Raw genomic sequence first — 21,524 nt, forward strand, 5'->3', positions numbered from 1 at the left:
ATGGTCTCAGGTAGGAAGTTTTTTATACTCTCAATAAATGTTGAGTTTTTATGTTCTTATATTAGATTCAAAATTTTGGGCTAACTGCTCTTATAGCCTCATAGTATCTTTTCTGATTTTATCCAAGCCTCGTATCCCTTATCGCGACTATATCAATTCTTACAAGTGTCTGGGCCTTGGTTCCTAAAATGTGCTTATACAGCAAGGTATTAAAATTGATCATAAATATCCTTTAAAGGATTTATTCTATGATGTCTGGATCTTCACTTCAATATTCTTAGATACAATGACATTGTTCGTCAATGTGGAGCCTAATCAGTCCTCAAGTGGGAGATTGTTAGTTTCTGGTGACTGATCAAGATTTTGGGCCGACATGTAATCATTAATTATAACCCAAAAGTGGTAAAAATACTTGTATAAAAGGGCTTAGGGTTAGGGATTGTTTCATAAGGTGATGCAAAAATTAGTTCTTGGGGTAGTATTGAGCTATAAGGGATTATGGATTGTGATTAGGTTGTAATCACTAGACCGTAAAAATATTGGACTTGTTATTAGGTGGACGTAGCCTAGGGTTTGGGTGAACCCTGTTAAATCGTGGTGTCTCGTGTTATTTTCTGTGTGATCTTTTATTTCTTGATATTGGTTATATTTGCATGTAATTGTTATTTCTATCCGTGGTTTAATCCTAACAATTGGTATCAGAGTGAAGTTGTTTTTTTAGTTATCCTCTGTAAGAAAGTTTCACAGTTGAGTGGGAGTCTCACGATTGAGTGGGAGTGATGGCATACGAGGGTAAGCTGAGGGTTGATAGGTTGAATGGCATAACTTTAAGTTATGGAAGAAGTAAATGGAAGACTATCTATATCAGAAGGATTTATGGAAGTCGTTGGAAGGCAAAACCAAGAATCAGGGATCTATGTCAAATGACGAATGGGATCTTTGAGATAGAAAGGCACTTGGAAGAATTTGATTATGTGTGGCACCATAAGTGGCATTTAATATTACAAAAGTGAAGACAATAGAATAATTGATGCAAACCCTAGCGAAATTGTATGAAAAGCCCTCCACTTCAAATAAGGTATTTCTCATGAAGGGTTTATTTAATATGAAAATGGCAGAAGGTGGATTTGTTGCAGATCATTTAAATGAGTTTAATACTATTACTAGTCAGTTATCTTCTGTGGGTATCAATTTTGATGAAGAAATTAGGGCTCTCTTGATTTTGTGTTCTTTGCCTAAAAGCTAGAATGGCTTGGTAATGGCTATGAGTAATTATGTTCCTGGATCTAGTACCCTAAACTATGATGATGTGATTGGTGTTGTTTTGAGTGAGGAAACTTGTAGGAAAACCTCAGGTGGATCTACATCAGGAAGTGTTTTGAATGCACAAAGCAGAGGCAAAATGACTAAGAGAGGAAGTGATTCTAGGAATCATGGGAAATCAAGAGGAAAGTCAAAGTGGAGGAGGTCTCAATCGAGAGGACCGAACAATTGCTAGTACTGTGGGAAACCAGGGCATAAAAAGAAAGATTATTGGAATGGAAAAAAAAATGAAGGAGACAAACCAAATGGAGACAAGGAGGCAAATGTGGTAAGTAACAAATTCGAAGAGGGTGCTTTGCTTCTATCTTTAGAAAGTGTTGATGATTGATGGGTTTTAGATTCTGGTGCTTCATTTCATGGTACACCTCATAGAGTTTATTTCATTGATTATGTCCAAGTGGATTTTGGACTTGTTTATTTGGGGGATAATGAACCTTGTCAAATTGTTGGAAAGGGAAAAATTAAGATTAAGTTGCAGAATGAGAATTATTGGCTACTACATGAGGTAAGACATGTTCCAAGGCTGAGTAAGAATTTAATTTCAACAGGGCAACTTGGTGATGAGGGTTGTGTAGTTACTTTTAATGATAAAAATTAAAAGGCTTTAAAAGGTTCCCTTGTAGTAGCAAAAGGTGTGAAAGTAGGCACCTTATATCTTTGTAGAGGTCATATTGTTCCTTCTACTTTAATTGTTTCAAAGAAAAATGAATGTTCAGGAACAATTGCTACAATTGAGTAGGGAGAACAAATAGTTGTTGTAGATTTTGATACAATGCTATGGCACAACAGACTTGGGCACATGAGTGAGAAAGGTATGAAATTATTTCATTCAAAAAAAATTTTACTGGGTCTAAAATGTGTTAATATAGATTTTTGTGAAAGTTGTATGTATGGAAAACAAAAGAGAGTGAGTTTTGTGAAGACTGGGAAGGAAAATAAAAAGGAGAAATTAGAGCTTATGCATACAGATGTATGGGGACTAGCTCAGGTATCTTCCCTTGGTGGCTCTCATTACTATGTTACATTCATTGATGATGCAACTAGAAAAGTATGGGTTTATTTCCTTAGATAGAAATCTGATGTATTTTAAACTTTTAAGAAATGGAAATGCTTGGTTGAAAATGAGATTGGTAAAAAATTAAAATGTCTCAAATCTGATAATGGCGGTGAGTATTTTAGTCATGAATTTGAAGATTATTATTCCACTAATGGTATTTGTAGACAAAAAACTATTCCAAGGACTCCACAGGAAAACAGAGTGATTAAACGCATGAGCAGGACTATAATGGAGCGTACAAGGAGCATGAGGTTGCATGTTGGGTTGCCCTTACACATGTGGGCAGAGGCTATCAATACTGTTGTATATTTGATTAATAAGGGTCTCTCTACTCCTTTGGGTTGTGGTATTCCAAAGGAAGCATGGATTGGTAAGAAGGTGAGTTATTCTTTTCTCAAAACCTTCAATTGTGAAGCTTTTGCTCACATAAATTCTAAAAATAGAACCAAGCTGGAATTTAAGCCAAAGAAATGTGTATCTTTTGGATATGGCATTAATGAATTTGGTTATAGGCTTTGGGATTTTGAAAATCATAAAATTGTAAGAAGTAGGGATGTCATATTCAATGAGAACGTGTTGTACAAAGATCTATTGCAACAACATGAGAAAAAAGAAGATGATTATGTTGTGATGAATGATACTCCAAAAGATGATTTTCCAACCATTCCTCATGATGTGCAACAACAAATACCACACACACCAGTGAATGTTAGACGGTCAACAAGGCAAATTAGACCTCCAGAAAGATTTTCTCCCTCTTTGTATTCTATTTTACTTACTGATGTTGGTGAAATTGAATGTTACGATGAAGCTTTGTAGGTGGATACTAAGATTCAGTGGGAGTCTGCAATGAAAGATGAAATGGACTCTTTGCTGAAGAATAAGACATGGGATTTATGCAAGTTGCTTGCAGGTAAAAGAGTTTTACAAAATAAGTGAGTTTACAAGTTAAAAGAAGAGGAAGGAGGTGAGAAAAGATTTAAAGTCAAGTTAGTTGTAAAAGGATTTGCCCAAAAAAAAGGAATTAATTTTGGTAAGATATTTTCTCCTGTTGTTAAAATGATTTCTATCTGTACTGTTTTAAGTCTTGTGGCTATTGAAGATTTGCATTTGGAATAGCTTGATGTTAAAATAGCCTTCCTTCATGGTGATTTGGATGAAGAGATATATATGGCTTAGCCATGGGGATTTGAGGTCAAAGGTAAGGAGAACTTAGTTTGCAAATTGAAGAAAAGTTTATATGGCTTGAAGCAAGCACCTCGACATTGGTATCTGAAATTTGACAGTTTTATGCATGAGCATGGATACAATAGATGTCATTCAGATCATTGTGTTTATTTCAAGAGGTTGGATGATGATAGCTACATTATTTTATGTTTATATGTTGATGATATGCTTGTAGTTGGGTCTAACATGGATCATATTAAGGGGCTGAAATGCTATTTAGCACATGCATTTGCTATGAAGGATTTGGGGGCAGCAAAACAAATCCTTGGTATGAAGATTTGCAGAGATAGGAAGAACATAAAATTGACGCTATCTTGGGCTGATTATGTTGAGAAGTTGCTGCAACATTTCTTTATGGAGAATGTTAAAGCTGTCAGCACACCTTTACTTGGTCATTTAAAGTTGACTAAGGAGATGTTTCCCAAGACACAAGAAGAGGAGGATAAGATGTCCAAAGTACCCTACGCTTCAGCTATAGGAAGCTTGAGAGGAACATCCAATAAGTGTTTACTCATTGGGGGCTCAATTACTGATTTATAGGGCTATGTTGACTCAAATTTGGCAGGGGATATTGATACCAAGTTGAGTACTACAGGTTATGTCTTTACTGTTGGTGGGGCAACCATGAGCTAGATTTCTAGGTTACAAAAGGTTAATGCTTTATCCACTACAAAGGCAGAGTCTGTAGCTACTACAGAGGTAGCCAAGGAGATGATATGGCTTTAGTTCTTCTTGGAAGAATTGGGATGCCCTCAAAAGGATAATTATTTGTTTACAGATAGTCAGAATGCCATTCATCTTGCAAATAATTCAGCTCTGCATTCAAAGACCAAACACATACAATTACGGTACCATTTCATTCAGTTAGTTTTGGAGGATGGACAATTAAAGTTGGACAAGGTACATACAGATGACAATCCAGTAGATATGTTTACAAAGGTAGTCACAAGGGAGAAATTGAACTCCTCTTCAACTTTGGTTGGTCTTCTAGACTGAACATGAATAAAAGAACATCAGAGTCCAAGGTGGTTTGATCCAGTGGGAGCCTCATGGAGTAGCGACATAGTTACAAGATCAGTCTCCAAGTGGATATTGTTGTTTAGTGTGGAGCCTGATCAATCCCTGAGAGGGAGATTGTTAGTTTGTGTTGACTGATTGAGATTTCAGGCCAACATGTAATTATTAATTATAACCTAAAGTGGTAAAAATACTTGTATAAAAGGGCTTAGGGTTAGGGATTGTTTCATAAGGTGATGCAAAAATTGGTTCTTGCGGCAGTATTGAGCTAAAGGGATTATAGATTGTAATTAGGTTGTAACTACTGGATCATAAAAATATTGGACTTGCTATTAGGTGGACATAGCCCAAGGCTTGGGTGAACCACGTTAAATCTTGGTGTCTTGTGTTCTTTTCTATGTGATCTATTATTTTTTGATATTGGTTATATATGCATGTAATTGTTATTTATGTCCATGGTTTAATCCTAATAGATGCTTGTGATCCTTTCCCACAAATAGATGTTTACCATCTCGGACTAAAGTTGATTATTTTACTTCTACATCACTTGCCTTTATTGCATAGTGATGTCTTTGAATTCAAGAATTGGTCATAAGTATCATACAATTTAGACTTCTCTTTTTCTAGGATTGATGGCCTTGCCTTTGCAAGCACAGATTCTAAAACCCTATTTCTTATGAGGGGATGGTTGGTTCTGCCATCATTCCCATTCATTCAAGTCTTAAGAAACCCATGGACAGATTCAAGTTGGGCATTCGACAAAGAGCTTGTAGATCATCACCACTAAATCCTTCTGTAATAGATGCTATGGTACCAAGATCAACATCACTTGCCAATGTAAGATTCCTAGAAAGAATGTCAAGAATCTCTAGTCACTCTCATGCTAAAGGAAAACCACAAAAAGAGAAGACGATCTAATCTCAAGACATGACAATGTAGGATTAAGTAAATTTGGGTGGCTAGTAGCTGCAAATATGAACACCCCTGTCAATGCTTTAATCCATCGAGTTCAATCAATAATTGGTTGAAAACCCAATTTGTTACCCTAGTGTTTCCATGGCTATGCTTCAAAGAAAATAGAATAAAATGTATAGAATACACCTAAGCATGTGGTCTTGGAAGCCCAACATGTAAGTTAAACATTATACTAAATGCTAAGTCATGACATTCATAACTCCTGGTTAGGTAACCATGAATTTATGAGGTTTCCTGGTTCCCAAACTCACTCTAAATATCTTCAAATGAAACCTTTGTTGAACCTCTCCATTTTGGCCTTCTATTGTGATGGATGTGGTGCCCAACCAGTCATATAAATGACCTAAAATGTAGTTGGGATTGTTCCATCTTCAGCTCTGAATATTGATTGATAAACACCAGTTGTTGCTAAAGCAGTATATTTTTTTAATATAAATGACCTAAAATGTAGTTGGGATTGTTCCATCTTCAGCTCCGAATATTGATTGATAAACACCAGTTGTTGCTAAAGCAGTATATTTTTTTAATATGTGATTTTGTTGCAAAAGAGCATTGGTTTTACCAATAGAACAAAGATGCTTAATAAGTTCTAGAGAACTTGAATAACTAATAGTGAACTCATCAACATCAACTGCAAGAAATGAAAACCTGCCCTTGTCAATAAATTCCCTGTATCCCATACCTATAAGCTTAAGTATCATAGGAGCAAAGAAATACTTGATAGATAGTATCAATGATTCTCTCATGAACAAAAACTCGGTGATGGAATGGTAATCAGGAGTTTGTTCAGATGAATTTCTACCACTTGATAGATTGCAGGGATTGCCAACAGAAGTAATGGTGGGTGCAAAAGCGATTTGATATGATACTACGGGAAGACAAATTTAGTAGTAATGAATAACTATAAACCAACAAATCATATCAAGTGGTGTTCATGAATTCCACCTCCAGATCGCGTGCATTGAAGACATGAGTAGACTAAAGCTTAACATCATGTATATAAGACAAGGCTATGCCCATCGACATCCAACAAAGACAATGTCTTCAAAAAACCTTTCCGCCAAAACTCATTCCCATGTAAAAGATAATTGTCCAAGAGGATTGAGAATATGTGTTACCTTAAAGCTCTATTATAAAGTTGAGTAATGCTTATGGTCCATTTTTAATGACGCTCTATGATGTTATATAAATATTGAGCCAACCAATCGTTAAGAATAACACTCGACTTGCAGTTTCGATCATTATGCAAATTTTGGAATTATTACCAACACTCAGATTCCAACAATATTTTGTGGGTACAAATCACACCAACCATCGATCCTATCCAAGCACCCTACTTTGCCAATATTGGGCAACATCAAATTTTCCTTGCAATATTAGCTCCTCATAATTATCCACGAACGTATATTGCCAAAAACTTCAGATTTTTGTGGTTGATTATGAGCACCGAAAGTACCATTTGAATTCTCTATATACCTTCACAGAAGTTACAAAGCTCTTACCTCCTCGACTGAAGGTCCATCGATTGACAAAAATTATATTCTTCTTTTTGCTTGTCATTTTCAAGGTGGACATACTCCTTTTCTTTCTTCAAGCAGATGCTTCCTTCAATACTTCATGATTTGATATCAAATTAATTCTTTCTATAATCCATTCTAGTTTCTCACAACTTATCTTAAGACCCTCTCTCTGATCTCTCATAATAGACTTGACTTCTTCCAAAGTTGCTCATCTAAAGATTCACATGTATATCTTAGCTTGCACAATTCCTCAGCACCAATTTCAACCTAAAGTTGTATCTAGTCTAATTTTTTGTTCTCTTTTAAGATGACTTGTGTTATGCCCAAAATAACTTATCCCTAAATGTTTCTATCAGTTCTCTTTCCAAGGCATTTTCCTAATGTCTAAAGAATGAAATGTGGAGACCATCGAATCATTCATACACCATTCGGCTATTCAGGATGACACAAGATCATAGATCCCAACCAACTTTCTTTCTCAAGCAATGATAATTTTAATATGTTGCAACTTCGTGCACAACACAAAGAACCAAAGTCATTAGTAGTTTTTTGGTGTGGACTTCGTATAAAATCTATCTTCAGATGAAAGCCCAATAATTTTCCTTCATGTTAAATTTGAATGTTCGTATAGGAGATTAGAGATTGTACCAATAGACAGGTTCTGATAATTTTTTATTTTCCAAAGTAAATAAATTCAATGCACTTCAGAAAAAATGTTCCTATATTTAGCAAGGTCCAACATATATTAGTCTTATGCATTGATTAAAACTTGACACATGAAATATTATTGCTACACTTAATCCTCCTACAAAGATAGAGCTCTTCTGCCTCAAGAAACCTCAACATTTTATTGTTTTCATACAAAATATTCCTTGTTTCTCCAAATTTGATAAAATCAATAACCTCACAGGATGATAGGATGCAAGCTCTAATACCACTGAAATATCCCAAATGGATATTGACCCAATTTTATTTTCAAAAAAATATTCAGAATTAAAACATAAGAAAATGTATTATAAAGCAATAATAGAAACACATAGGTTCTCCAATAGATATAAACTCGTTCCTTTCAAAATAATATTCAAGATTCAAGCATATGGAAATGCTTTACAAACTAACAATATAAAACTAGTAAACTCTCATAAAACTTCCTTAAAATATGTTTTTGCATTATACAACAACAATACAATAACCAACATTCATAATCCAATCTTAAACACATGCTACAGTCAAATTGGAACACTAAGAGAAAAACTTGTAAGCACATATGAGACACCTGAAGTGATGTCTCCATGGGGATTGGGTTTGCATCCACTGTCTACCAATATGAGGGGCTACATCCTCACATTGGCTGAAAGTTGAAGCTTTATGAATAACTCTTGCAAGAGAGAACTAAAATATGAATCATAAATCAAGCATGCTAAATGAATGAGTCTCTTCTCCTTTTATCTTCTCAATTGTGACTCTTCGACTCCCCTCATGGATTTTCACCTTATCTCTCCTTGTCATTTTGAGCCCACTTTGAATATTAAATTGACCTTTTATATTTTGAGTCCATGCTTTCATGTAGTCAATTTTAATATCATACAAATGTGTCCTTTAAATTTTCTAATGTCCCAAAAAGGAGACATTACAAAGCCCAAGGAATGACTAGTAGAATGACTGATGCATTTAGTTATGAATATGTTGTTATGTATCTCAAGGTAAAGAAGGAATGCCAACCAATGTAAATCCATGAACAACAAGGTACGTTAATCTTGCATGACCATCTATAGTTCACAAGGGTGATCAGATAAAGGTGAAGGACAAGCCCAACATAGGTGATGAAAAAGGAAATCCACTTAGATGGAATTAATCTAAGTGAAATAAGAATGTGAAGACAAATGTTGAGTATGCAGGGAGATTAGAATGATTGGTGATCATATAGGGTGGATTGGAAGAGTCAACAAGGTGAAGCATGCAACAAGATATCTGTGATTGCCACATCAAGAAGTAGGTAGAAGTGCATCCACTATTGCACTTAATACTGATGAAGTTGTCATATCGAGGAAAAATTAGAATAATTCGAATTTGAATTCTCTCTAGCAATGGAAAGTCAAGCTAGGAGTAAGCTTGAGAATTCAAAATTTTAATTCACAGATTAGGGTTTTAAAGCTAAATACAATAGACTATAAAAGAGAATGTTGTCTCAATAGAAAAGGTTAGATCATAGATTGATTAGCCAGAGATCCAAGAGAGTTGAGCTAAGTGTAATCTCAAAGTGAGAAATAGTAATAGTGAGAAGTCTTGAACAAGGAGTTAGTGTGTTGAGGAGAAGCTAGTGAGCCCAAACAACACAAGTGAGAATGTGTGCAAGAGCAAGTAGTGCCAAGAATGTAAGTGATTATGTCTGAAGTTGCAGAGTTGAGAGAGGATAGGGCACAATTGCAGAAAAGTCCAACGAGTGGTAAAGGGATCTATATCCGAGCTAAGTGTAGTATGCATTTTATTAGATTATTCATTTGTTGTTTACTAGTCTCTACAACAAATTTTTTTGTCAAGGGTAGACCATAACCAGTTCTTTGTCCTAAATCCCCTAATAGAGTGACAAGTTAACTTGTGTTCTGAAGTCCTTTAACTAGGCCACTCCTTACAAGGGAAGACTTTCATAGGTCTTATTCAAATACCTTAACCAAGTGACACTTAAAAATGTCATTGTAATCCTTTAACAAAGATAAGCTCCTAACCAAGCACACTTCAAGAGAGTGCAAGCTTTGTGAGGACCAACTCACACACTATGATTTTTACACTAGATGTGTTACTATGAGATAAATAATGTGTTATGTGTTGCTATGATTGTCGTCATTATTTTTAATTAATCTTGACTGTTAAGTTGTAGCTAACACTAAACTATAGAGTGGTGTGAAGTATGAAAAAAGAAGAAAAGTTGAAGCTATTAGAGTATACATATATGCAGCTTTAATGCTAGTCATTCTTATTATATTGACTCTTCTTGAATACTCAATATCAACCCATTTATGTAACATGAAAGACTCTCCTTGTTAGAGTTAGAGTGATCCATTATGATAAGGCTCAATATAAATCTTTTATGTACTCCTCGATAGATCTTCTTTCTTGCTTCTACCCTTTCATTCTCTTCAATAAATCAAGCTCATAGTCAATAGGAATTAGTTCCACCATTCAATCACATCGTCTTATCACCCTCCTCCCTTCTTATGTTTTTCTCCAATTGGTATGACCTCTCATATTAGCCTATGTGAATCTAACCCTCTTAGGATCTTCTACTTCTTCATACTCAAAATAATCTTCTATATGATTGATCCAATTGATCAATTCTTTTGCATAAAGATTTATAGAAAATATGGAAACTTAAATTTTATCTCTCTTTTGAATCCTATAGATAACCCCAAAATCATAGCTTCCTTAATATCTCTAACCTCTTCTTCCTCTTCTTCAACGTGTCCTTATTCTTCATATTCATCCTCACTTTCATTTGTTTTCATAATATTAGTTCCTCTATGCAACATTTATTATAGTGCTTGTACTTGCCTTAGGAGTGCTCTAAATAAAGTCATTTGTAAAGAATTGTCAAAGTTGCCTTGTAAGGTCATGGATTGGTCCATCTGGTCAAATTATGAAAATAAGAGCATGAAAGGATAATAATGTTAAAAAATGTCATTTATAGTCTAGTTTGATGTGTTATTAATTATTTTACAAAGTTTTGGGATCATTTCTAGACACATGCAAAAGTTGTCAATATGAAAAGTGGATGTAAAAGGGAAGGTGACCCATCATGGGGTGTTTTCATCATTTAGAGAATTTGACTTTAAAATTTCATGTATTAGTCGTGACTGATAAAGAGGAAAAGTTAAAGAAGTTTGGAGAAGAATTCTAATGAAAGCGAACTTATTTTTTTAATTTCATATTATAGTTTTCTAAGTTATGTTTTTTGAAAATTTATTTGATATTTTAATTAGTATGACCATATATAGAATGATATAGATGTAAAAAAAAATTTTAGAAAGTTTAATGAGTTATCTTTCTTTACCTTTTATTTTGATCCAATTCCATTAAGTTTTGCAGAAGTTATGGTGGTTCTAGTGAGGGCAGGTTTGAATCTATCTTTGGGTTAGTAGTTTCGATAAAAAAATGAATAAATTTTATTTCTCTAATTAGATTTGGTCATAAATATGCAAAAATAACTTCAATTCATTATTATTCAATCTCACAATTTTTTTTTAATTCATGTTTTCATTTCTAAAAGTTATGAATGATTAAATAGAAGCTCTATATTCAACTCCAATTATTAATTTTGTATTAAAAAAATGGTGAACTCTTCCAGAATTGCGAAAAAAGTAGAGCAGTCGATTTATCAGAGAAATAAAAACAAAAACCCTAGATCATTTCATTGGACTGGTAGCAATTCACAAGCATACACTAAGGACCAAACAAGATCATGATTTTTTTTGGCTATCTAAGATTCAACAAGATCTAATTATGCAATCAAAACATCAAACATATTCTCCATCCTAGAGAAATTCAAAGAAAAAGAAAACCAGAGCCATTAGAGTCAACATGGGGCATGCTTACAGCAAAAGGCATTTAATGGGTAGATAACCTATACGCCTAAGTTCAAGTACTCCAAGGCCAAATTTCCTCCAAATTACTTAGGCTTTCTAGGTATTTTCAAATCCCATGCATTCTTTACCATTGGCAGCCTAGAAAACTAGTTTAGGGTTTTCAATCTGACTAAGTATGCTCGCCTTTATTTTTTGCAAGATTTCCCTAAAACCAATAAGTTTAGATCTTCATTTGTCTTTTGACCTACATCACTCTGATAGGCTAAGGAATAACCCTTCATCTGCTATCGCTTATCCGAGTGCTTATATTCCCCCTCATCGTTGCCCTGCGACTGAGATAGCTCTTTCTTCAGCAAAACCTAAGAAACATCATGGTCCTCAGTCTTTGTCAAAATCTAAAGATAATTCTATAATTATTTCCAATGAGGAAGTTGAAGATACTTGGCTTGAATGTCAAAAGGTAGGAATCTTCACAGTTTGGAATGGCCCTAAGAAAGATTTTCCCCTTCTCTCTGACTGGCTAGAATAAAATTGGGGTGAATAGGTAAGTATTTCTCACTTTTCAAACATAATTTTCTTTCTGCATTGTTTGGATGAATTTGTTAAAAAATAATTTATGTTAGTGTCTAAGTGTTTTTTTAAAGGTCACATTGTTAAATTTGTAGAATGGACCCTTGATTTTAGAGAATAAGGGTTAGAGTTTATGATACCACCCTAGTTTAATATTCAATCTTTACCTCCAGAGCTTATCCAAATAGAGATACTTAGGTCTTTAGGATATGCCTTGGGAGACTTAATAGGTATTGATTCCACCTTTCAATACTATAATAATATGAAAATGCTCATCAAAACCAAGTTTAATTAGTCAACACAGATGTAGAGGAAAGTGATAACAAACAAAGCTACGCATGACCTAAAATTGCAATCCTTTGAAGGTAAAATATCAAAAATTGTAAGGTTAGATGACAATAGCAAAATCAGATTCAAGACACTGCCTCTCACTTCAGATTTTAATAGTAGTTCCCAATGATGAGAATCAAGAAAAAGAGAATGAGTCAAAGGAATTTTGATCAGAACACCTCCACAATTTTTCATGAGAAGTTTGAGTTCCATATAGAACCTTTTTGCATAGAAAGGATAGCCAGTGGAAGGATGGGTGAATCTCCAGCAGATAAAGTTAAGCTTAAATTAGTCATAGTGGCTGATAATAAGGAGAACCCAGAATTGACAAAAGATGATAGTTCTATTAGGAAACAGAGATCTAAAGGAAAGAAAAAAGTCTTAAAAAGCAGTATGGGATAGAGTAAGATAGTAGGAGATGGAAAAGTCAGGGAAAACAGTGGAAACAAAAATTCATAGCATCTGCAGGAACAACTGACATATAAAGAAAAGGAAATGAAAAAATTTAATCCCATTACAGATAATCATAAGGATTTAGATTCACCTCTTAATAGAGTTTCTACAGATAATAAATTGAGTCCTACAAGAAATGATTTCAAACATAGAGTGAACTCATTATTACAACAAGTAGAGGCTGCATGGGACAATAAAGAGGGCAATATAGAGGACATAGAGAATTCTTTGTTATTTGAACCAAATGCAAAAAATGAAGAGGAATATAAAACCCAGAAGGAAAATAGAAAAATGGAACATTGCTAGTTGCAGGTGCTAGATGATAAGGGAGTAACTCTAGTCTCTAATAGTTTATACAAGTTTTGGCAAACTCTAGTAGCCTCTATAAACTCACCATTTACCCCAGTTAGTGATCAAAAGGGTAAGAAAATTAGTACAAAGAAAGCAAATAAGTCTCTTATAGAGGAACTTCATAATTTCTTGAATAAGGATAGTATCTTGGACCCAACAGTGGAGATTTTGAGCACATCAAAATTAGAAGAAGATAGCCTTAATCTTTTAACTGATGAATTAGTTCAAGTATTTAGCTTTGAGAACATTGACAAAAGTATTGAAGCTCATAAGGAAGACTTAATCCAGAGGATTCTTAAATTAGGAGGTAACATTTACACTTGTGAAGATCTAAGAAGAGATCATTAAACATTGAGAATGAGGATAATAACATGAGTCAATCTCAGATAAAAGAGCATGGAATAGTTTTAGAGCACAAGGATAAAGGTATGAGTAATGACAACAAAGTAGGTTCAGATACAGATTTGGAAAATCATCCCAGTCTAATAAATCAGATATTAAGAGAACTCAAAAATGAGGAAACTGAAAGGAACTCTTGTAATAAGATTACTATTGTTTAGAATGCAGAAATAAATTTAGACCAACTTGGGATTCAAATGAACTAAGAAGGTCTTAAATCACCTAAATGCAGCAACGTGAAAGGTGAAAGAGGAAGAAGATCCTTAAAGGAACTCAGGGAAGTAGATGGGCACAACAAAGAACAACAAAAGATAGATAAGTTATTTGACAATGGGAAGGGGAAGTGCCTTCCCAAGGAGTCATGAAGATTACAACATGGAATGCTAGGGGTCTTAATGCTCCTAGCAGAAAAATATTACTAAAACAAAACCTTAAATCCTTTAAATATGAGATCATTTTAATTTAGGAAACTAAATTAAATAATTTAGAAGGAACTAAATTAGATAAGATGTTAGGTCTTTGGAATTCTGTCTTTCAAGAATCAGTAGGGGCTTCAGGGGGTTTAGGAATCTTTTGGTACCCCATGAAGGTTTCCATGGATATTTTAAACATTAGTAACAACTGGATTAGGAGTACTGTCCAAAGTATAAAATCAGACCTTAAGTTTATTCTCATTAATGTCTATGGTCCAATTAGTAATCTGGGTAAAAAAGAAGTTTGGGAAGATATCGACATATTTATGAATAATTTTAAGGGTAGTCTATTTTTAGTAGGTGGAGACTTTAATACAATTTTAAAAATTACTGAAAAAGTAGGTAGAAGTCAACAAATCTCACAAGTATCCAAAGATTTCAAAGAATGGTGTGCTACTCATAACATGATTGATATTCCAATCAATAATGAGATTTTCACATGGAATAATAGGAGGAAGGATTTCGCTTACATTGCTAAAAAACTAGATTGGTTCTTGATTAAAGGTGATTTGGATGTTAACAATTTGAATTTTCAATCTTCTATGTTGCAATTTGCTGGGCCTGATCATTATCCAGTTAGATTTGAATTTTCAGAGCCACATAAACCTGCTAGGAACTCGTTTAAATGTGAAAAAAAATGTGGTTTTTAGACCCTAGTTTTATCAATAATATGAAAGAATGGTGGGCACAAGACAACTTTGAAGGTTCAAAGATGTTCATTTTTGTCGCTAAAATGAAGATGCTTAAGGAATGAATTCTTTGATGGAATAAAGAACACTTCAATAATATCTTTAAAGAAAAACTAGATATAGAAAAATAACAAAAGGATTTAAACTCAGAAGTAATTAAGAAAGGTATGAACAACGATAGTTATATGTTAGAAAATGAACTATTAGCGAAGCAAGAGGATATATTATCCAAAGAAGAAATTTTTTAGAGACAAAAATCAAGAGAGAGATGGTTAGATGAAGGGGACCAGAATACAAAATTCTTTCACAATTCCACTTTATATAACATATCAAAGAGTAAAATATCCTGTATAAAAAATCACTTGGGCATCTTAACTGATAAACTGAGTGAAATTGTGGGTACCTTTGTAGGACACTTTCAGACTATTTTAAACAATTATAAAGGGTCCAATAGAGTAGCGCAAGCTAATCTTCTCAAAGTAATCCCAAAAATTATTACAATCGAAGATAATAGGGTTTTAAATAAACCCATTACTTTGGAAGAGGTCAAGTTGGTAGTCTTTAATATGAATCTTGATAAATCCCCTGGTCGAGATGGTTTTCAAGCCTTCTTTTTTGAGAAATGATGGGATATTAATGGTATAGATCTTTGGAAAGCTATTGAAGCCTCAAGAAATGGTGGTGCTCTATTATAAGAAATCAATCATTCCTTTCTCACTTTGATACCCAAAAAATTGGAGCCTGAGACCCCAGGAGACTTCAGACTGATCGCTCTTTGTAACACTGTTTACAAAGTTTTTTCGAAGGTCTTAGCAAATAGACTAAAAGGTATCCTTCCAAAAATAATATCAAAGGAACAAACATGATTTGTCCCAGGTAGATCCATTCTTGATGGCATTATTACCATTCAGGAGACAATTCATTCTACTTGTAAGAACAAAGAGGCATGCAGGTTTATGAAACTAGACATTCAAAAAGCATATGACATGGTTGATTGGTGGTTACTTTGTAAGGTCCGTGAAGCCTTTTGGTTTTCTCACCAATGGATCAACCTCATTTTTAAATTCATATCATCTCCCAAAATCTCAGTCCTTATTAACAAAACACTTGAAGGTTTTTTTGATATATCTATAGGCATCAAGCAAGGAGATCCATTATCTTCTTCACTTTACATTATCATGGCAGAGGCATTTGGGAGAGCGGTGGCTGATTCTCATAAGAATCAAAAGATTTCAGTCATTACTGTTACTAGAAATATGTCCAACATTACACATCAACAATATGCAGATGATACTATTCTACTAGGCAAAAGTGCAATTTTTGAGGCTCTTGGCCTAAAAGCCATCATTAAGTCTTACATGGAAGCTTTAGGAAAAAAAGTGAATGAGTTTAAATCGAAGATTTATTTTATAAATACAAGACCTAAAATAGAATATCAGATATGCAAGATCATGGGATACAAAAAAGGTTTATTCCCCTGTAAGTATTTGGGAATTGCCCTAGAGAAAGGCTTGAAATCTAGTAAGGTCTGGTGCAACACCTTGGAGAAAATGGATGCAAGTCTTGGTAGCTAGAAGGATAAATGGCTAACAAAGGTTGGAAAAAGTACCAAGATCAGATCAATTCTATCCACCATTCCAACCTTCCCTCTATCTTATCTCCCTTTATCCAACTGGCACCTCCTCAAATTCAAAACTACACTCAGGGATTTTCTTTGGAATAATTGTGAAGAAGAAAAAAAATTGGTGCTCATCAAATGGGAGAATATTTGTAAACCTAAGGACATGGGTGGGTTAGGGATTAAGAATTTACAATGGCAAAATGAAGTCTTAGGTGATAAATTAATATGGTGTCTCTATAAGGAAAGAGAGCATAAATGGGTTAAGATTCTATACAATAAATATCTCAATGTGGATGATCCTCTATCAATTTTTAGGATGAAGAACCTTCCTAGAGATTCTGAGAGTTGGAATTTTATGATAAAGTGTCACCATTTGGTTTGAAAGTATCTGACTTGGGATGTAGGTAAGGATGGTGAGGCCTTATTTTGGGAAGATTCTTGGGATGGGTACCCTCCATTACATCATAGTTCTTTCCCCAAGGATCTCAAAGATAAATTAATTAATCTATGGGGAAGCAAAGTCTGTGATTACAAGGCAGTGGTTATTTTAGAAGGTAAATCTAGATGGATTCGGAAACCTTTGGATGGTATGAGTGTGGATGCAGATGCGATTAAAGCTTATGAAAAGATATTAGTAGATAAGAAGATTAAGCAATCAAAGAGGAAAGATGAACTTATTTGGGCAACCTCAAATGATGGGACGTATAGCATGAAAAATGGTTACAAGGCTCTATTACACTCTAAAAAATGGGACAAAGTGAATATTCCACTCAAACTCTATTGGGATTCTGCATGCCTTCCAAAGGTAGGATTCTTTTTATGACTGACTTTCCAAAATAGAATCTTGACTACTGGTAGGTTACGTAAATTTGGTTTTCAAGGTCCATCTAGATGTGTGTTATGTAAACAAAATTACGAGGACGCTAATCATCTTTTATTTAGCTATCCATATTCCCAAAGATGCTGGGAATGGCTTAGACACATGTTAGGGTGGTTAACGCCTTTGGTAAAATCATTCTTTGAACTCCTCAAATGATGGCCTACAAATCTGGTCAATGACATTTATAATAAACTCTGGAACATCTATCCTTCCATCCTAGCATGGGAAATTTGTAAGGAAAGGAATTGGCGTGTTTTCTATAACTTAGAATTGAAGCCTAAAGAGCTAATATTAAAAATAGAAGCTAGCATAGTTTAAATAGCTAATTCTCATCTCAGAAATGCTCAGAAAGAAGAAGGCTCCTTTTCTATTTGGGATGGTCAAATGAAGAAGAATTGGTCAAACTTGATTAATCCTCCTCTTTTTTATGTTAAGAATAGGAAGGAGGCAAGAGAAAGATGTAAACGGTCACCCCCTCTGAAAGGATGGGCTAAACTCAACTTTGACAGTGCTGCCAGAGGTAACCTAGGTGCAACAAGTATTGGTTGCATCATTAATGATGACACAGGTCATTGGGTAGCCAAAAAAGCCATGTCTATTCAGCTGACTTCCAATAATCTGGCAAAATTGGAGGCTTTGGTCTGTAGTTGTGTCATAAGTTAGGTTTATCAAAAGTTATCATAGGAGACTCTCAGATTATTTTAAATGCAATTAGAAAATGAGCGACCCCTAATTGGGTCCTTAACTCTAACCTAGAAGAAGTTCTTGTACTTTTAGATCAGTTTGTAGATAGTAGGATTTGTCATATTTTCCAGGAAGGTAATCAGAAGGTGGATTATTCAACAAATTTGGGGGCTGATGGTGTTGATTCCTTGATTATCAAAGATGTATCACCTATACCTAGTTTATAGTGATAATTGGTTTATTTAGATCTTCCTAGTATTTTTGACCCTTAATATCTATCCTTATGTGTGTTTGTGTGTGTGTGTGTGTGTGTGTGTGTGTGTATAAGTCTGCATTTGATCTTTTAATATATATTTGATGGTCCCTTTTTCTTAGGTTCTTAATCTTTATTTTCTATACTATCTTTATTAGTTTTATTTTATTCGATTTTAATTCCACTTAATTTTCATCATTAAGTTGGGTGGGCCATTTATTTGTTCCTATTTGCTCTTCTGTCTTTGGCCTTTTCTCTTGGATCTTATCATCATTTAGCAGTTAAGTCTCGCCTGTGTTTAGGTTAATGCGGGTGACATCATTAGCTGTCATCATGACAGAGTGTGCTTCTAGGACCTTCACCTATCTTTGTCTTTTCTCGGGTATCACCTTCCATTGCTTTCATTTGGTGCTTTCTTACCTTGAAGATGGTCTCTAACATCATCATTTATCATACCTCCAAAAATCGCACTATGGTATTTTGCAATAATGTTAAACCGAAGAGATGGAGTAGAATTCTTAATCCGGTGGATGACATGACCAGAATCACTATAAGAAGAGCCATTGGTGAAGGGATTTTTGATAATAAGTTTTCATGGAGGACGAATAGTGATATAATTGGCTCTTTCATTGGCTGTATGGCAAGAGTGAAGGTTGAGCCGTGGGCCATTATCAGACTCTGCTGCAACATCTTTGATCCAGTTTGGAGAAAGGGTCTTGAGCAAGTAGTTAATAGCATAGACGAAAAACTACGTATTCCTCTTTCAAAGAAATATATGGATCTTCCTTTGGGGTCCCTCAAATTAGAGACAACCTATCGCCGTCCTTCACTGGTAATCTGCACAATTTTTGCTTTTTACCAGGAATGGCCCAAGATGGAGGCAAGTATTCAATTTCTCCTTTGGTGGAGAGGAATTGTTGTGGAAGAAAGAAGAGCATGGTTAACCAATTACCTCAACTTGTTCAATGCATAAATTCAACCTGGAGTGATCTTCGACAATCTTGATGCCCTAGACTTCTACACTCCGAATTTGGAGAAAACTAGCAGGGTTAAATTTGATTTTGAATTCCCACCAAATTTCTATGTGGAGAATCTTAATGATATCCTCGAAGTCATTATGGTATTTTGGAAGTAAGGTGCTATCTTTGGTGTTCTTACAGGAAGTTTTGCTCCATTTTTGGAAGATAGTTAGACAAAATTATGTATTAGGGATTCATTTTATAGACCTCTATTCTATGCTATGGTTATTGTAATTATCAATATGTTTATGACATTTTACTGCATGGTAGTAGCAATTATGAACTCTAGGCCCTTGATATAAGAATCTTTATAGATTTAGATGCGTGGAGGTATAGACTCATCCTAAATTTTTTTAATATCTAATTTCATCTATACAACTAATAAAAAGAAGTTTGGTTTATTCTATTGTCCCTTTGAGTGCTCTGGATTTGGATGCCCTCGTGGCTTATGGTTCCTTAGCAATATTTAGAACAATATAATAATCTTGCTCTAATTTTATGGGTTGGTGTGCTCTAATTTTGGTAGGTTTTATGGCATTCATGGATTGTTAGGTTTGTCTCTTATACATCACAGTGGATGTGAACATTTTTCATTTTTATTTGGATTCTTAAGATAGACATAAAGCTCAACGCCGAAAATGTGGTTTGGTCTGTATGATCTTTTTTAATTTCTCAATTGAATGAGATAATTAAAGAGTGCTATATTTATACCATAGGCTGGTTCTCTATCTCTATGCTTTGTAATAGGGCAAATTTTGATAATTCAATGACAAATAACAAGCATTTTGATTTCAAGTAATGAGTACAGAAGTGATGAATGATGTTAAGTAGTATTTTACTATGTTTATCTAAATATGTTTGAGATCATCCATGGTGCCACCTGCTTTATTTGGTAGTATTGCTTCTATCCATATTTATTGTGATGATATAATTGTTTTGAGTATCTGATATAGGTATTGGCAAGGTCTATGATCTTATTATTCTAAGCTTTGTTTCTGATGTATACTCTTAGATTTTGATATTGTTTGAAAGATTAGATACATAGAATTTATAGATGTCCTCTATTTTGGCTAACCCAAAGGCTGGTGTGTAGTTTTGTGTCATCCTATTTCTTGATCCCTTGAGTATTAGAAGCGGGCCTGGGGTGGTAGTAGTGTGCCCTATGTCTCCTGGTATTCCTTCTGAATAGGATAGATTGTGAAGTTATTAAGATAGATGGATTTGTTTTGATTGTTCCCTCTGTATTAGTTGGTATTCAATAGTTGAGCTTTAGCTAATGTTAATACTATATTTAGTTTTGGTATCTATTCTGATTTCCACTTGAGGCCCATTAGGAAATTTTCTTATTCTGCCTTAATGTATTGTTTAGTGTAGGTTTATATGTTTTCTATATCTCAATAAGTTTAGGAGAGCATATCAAACTTCTCTTGATATAGTTAAGAGCTACATTAATTAAAATGAGTTTAGTAATTATAAATTTAGATCTAGATAGTTTCATTGATTAAAGAATTTTGCAAGTTTTACCATTAACCAGTTTGATTGGCAAGATAGTTAGGTAGGGATGTTCGTACTTGGCAACTATGCAAGAACGTAAAGAAAGTGATGGAACTTCTTTAAGAGATCTTGTGATGTCTCAAGGAGCTTTATGCTCAAAAAATTTTGTTTAAATTTGATCTCTATAATGTAATATCTAAGATAAGAATAATCTGACTAGGGTATGCCCCTTTTATGTTGTAATAATAAAGGACCATGGTCCTGAGCTAGATTGGAGGTTTTCTTTCCAAGTTCTTTCCTACCAGTGCCCATTTGAATGCTAGAACGCTATTGTATTTATTTATTTTATTAATAATCAATTATCATGGCCATTGGCCGTTTACCAATCAATTTTTTATTATTAATTTTGTTAGAATTTTGCTAAAATGTACAAAATTTATTTGGAAAGTTATCAAATATTTTTTATTTGATTTTGTGAATCCTCTTGTCCTTACATCAGATTGATATTAGAGCCCAAATGACATGGGCAAAGGATATTGCGTGGGTTGTGTGTTTGTCTTTTTTAGGTTGAGAAGGAACTTGTGATATTGACCAAGAAACTAGGTAGTA

The sequence above is a fragment of the Cupressus sempervirens genome, chromosome 5 (genome assembly GCF_028749045.1).
Source record: "Cupressus sempervirens isolate cs-2001-9-10 chromosome 5, ASM2874904v1, whole genome shotgun sequence".
Classification (NCBI taxonomy): domain Eukaryota; kingdom Viridiplantae; phylum Streptophyta; class Pinopsida; order Cupressales; family Cupressaceae; genus Cupressus; species Cupressus sempervirens.